Source organism: Cebus imitator, unplaced genomic scaffold, assembly GCF_001604975.1.
Source record: "Cebus imitator isolate Cc_AM_T3 unplaced genomic scaffold, Cebus_imitator-1.0 Scaffold447, whole genome shotgun sequence".
Lineage (NCBI taxonomy): Eukaryota > Metazoa > Chordata > Mammalia > Primates > Cebidae > Cebus > Cebus imitator.
Window position 1 is genome coordinate 1,134,015 of NW_016107762.1, and position 2,789 is coordinate 1,136,803.

General features: G+C 34.7%; 1 protein-coding gene across 4 annotated transcripts in view; it reads left to right on the plus strand.

Moving 5' to 3' along the window:
- Window positions 1-2,789, plus strand: part of DNAJB14 (DnaJ heat shock protein family (Hsp40) member B14) — a 50,990-nt gene that overhangs the window by 6,609 nt on the left and 41,592 nt on the right. The gene's annotated exons all lie outside the window — the stretch shown is intronic.

A 2,789-nucleotide genomic window follows, 5' to 3' on the forward strand; every position in this document is an offset into this window, starting at 1 on the left:
GTTGACCAGGATGGTCTCAATCTCTTGACCTTGTGATCCACCCGCCTCGGCCTCCCAAAGTGCTGGGATTACAGGCTTGAGCCACTGCGCCCTGCCGACATAAATATTTTTAATTCTATATTAACTTTTTCATTGGTCTTTAATATGGAATATACTTAATTACATGCAGATTATGTTAAAACTCCCAGTAGAGCAGCATGTCTGGAAGGTAAATGCACAAAATAAGATTGGATAAAATCTTTCATAAAAGTGAATCTCTCGGTTTGTAAGTACTATCCCAATTAATGTTTGTAATACTGTATATTATTGTAAAAGACATCCCTTGTGATAGCTCAGACATTTAATAAATCAGAAAAATCCAATGTGTTCTGAATTCTCACTGTAGTTAAACTGAATTATCTTCTTAGGCATCAGTTCCAGTGATTGTTAGTCCTGACAAGCTTGCTGATTCCATTTTTATGATGATTAAACTGGATTTTGAGGCCCAGAAGTAATATAACTTGTCCACATTTTTACTTGATGCAGCAAAGGTTGTGTAGTATGAGCTCATATATGCACACAGCTACTTTTAGGCAGAAAGCTCTAAGCATGAAATTCCAGAAAAATTTTCATTATCATAGTAACTGCCAAAAATCTGTAACAACTATATGATTCCACTTTAGCAATATCCAAAATCTAGGTGTTAACATGGAAATGTCCAGAAGAACAATGGGCTAACATGTTTGTGCTAAGAATGAAAGGGAGAACTTACAGATAACTTCTAATTAGCATGCATCAGGTCATCGTGGCTACCTTTATTTTGTTTTATTTTTTATTTCATATTATTTTTTGAGATGGAGTCTTGCTCTGTCATCCAGACTGGAGTGCAATGGTGCCATCTCAGCTCACTGCAACCTTCGCCTCCCGAGTTCAAGCGATTCTTCTGCCTCAGCCTCCCAGGTAGCTGGGACTATAGGCGTGCATCACCACGTCCAGGTAATTTTTGTATTTTTAGTAGAGATGGGGGTTCGCCATGTTGGCCAGGCTGGTCTTGAACTCCTGACCGTAGGTGATCTACCCGCCTCGACCTCCCAAAGTGCTGGGATTATAGACATGAGCCACTGTGCCCAGCTGGTGGCCACGTTTGAATATTAAACATATTTAACCACTTTCATATCTGGCTCCACAATTTTTAAAAAGTAATTTTTTTCATTTATTAGCTGAAATATTTATATATAGCGACACTTCCTCTTCTACGTGTCTTATGGTTATGCAGTGGTATAGTTCATATAAGAAAATCATGATAAATACTTGATTGCTTTTATCAGTTTTCAAGAAAAGGAGCCTGTTCCTTTTCATTCTCCAAAAAGTAGCCAGTTATTATTTTTTAGGTTTTTAGTCAGTGGGAGCCCCTTTATATTAGTACTTGAGTTCTGTGGACACATGTCCAGTATTCTTTAATAGTTCCTTTGCTCTTTGTTATAGCAGAATATTTCAGGTACCTCTTGAACATATCCTATGCTAGACCTAGAATCAATTATATTTCTCCAATAAGCCTGGTTTCTTTTAGTGGAAAATGGTGTTTCAGCATCACAGTTCAGGCACTAGGGATGCTATGGCCACTAGGCTGTACATTGTTTCTGGGCCTTTTCAGGGCAGACAGCTTTGTGGAGTGTGTTGTGTGTTGTGCTTTTGTTTTGTTTTTTGAAGATAAAACAGCTTATAAGTTTATACTTCCAATTCAAGGTAAGCATAGTTCAGGGTTTTAACTTAAACTTTTCTAGCTTATATTTCTATTATTTTTTTTCCTCAGTGGTAAGCATAGTTTTCAAAGACATAGGTAATTATAGAATATGTCATGACTTCATGCCATATCATGTACACAGTAGTTTCAGAGTAGTAGTATCAGTACTACCCCACCAATATAATTATTTAAAACAGTTAAATTTACTTTGCATATACAATCAGTTCTCTGCGTTTGTGGTTCCACATTCTCAGATTCAACTAACCAAAGATTAAAAATATTTAGGAAAAAAAGCATAAAAGAATAACAACAATGAAAACTAATAAAAATAAAAAACAATACAGTATAACTATTTATATAACATTTACATTTTACTACTTATTATAAGTAATTTAGAGATGATTTAAAGCTTATGGGAGGATATACATATATCTTGTGGAACTGACTTAAGCATACACAGATTTGGGGATCCTTGGGGTCCTGAAACCACTCTTCTACGGATACTGAGGTATAACTGTATTCTTCTAATTCTGTTTTACACATATAGTTTTGTAAAATTTTGAAATAATTTCAAACTTATAGAAAAGTTGCAAGAATAATACAAACTTACAGAAACACAAAATAATACAAACTTAATACAAAGAATACTAATTTTTATATACATTTTATTTGCTTTGTTAAAATTTTTACATTTGCTTTATCATGCCCTTGCTCTCTCCCTCCCTCCTACCATTCTCTCTTTCTCTTTCTACACACACTCACACACACACACCCCAACACAGTTTAAATATTTTTCTGGAACCAATTAACAGTAGTTGTAGACATGATATCCCATTACCCCTAAATAATTCAGCATATGTTTTCTAAGACAAGGACACTCTTTTATATAACCGCAGTATAACTGTGAAGTTCATGAAATTAGTGCTTACACCTCTTTCAAATTCTGTCAGATTTCTCAATTATGCCTCTTGCAGCAAAACAAACAAAAAAAACCCCAAAATACATGTCACATTTATGTGGCCATCATGTTTTATTGTCCAGATACCATCTTTTTTTTTTTTTTTTT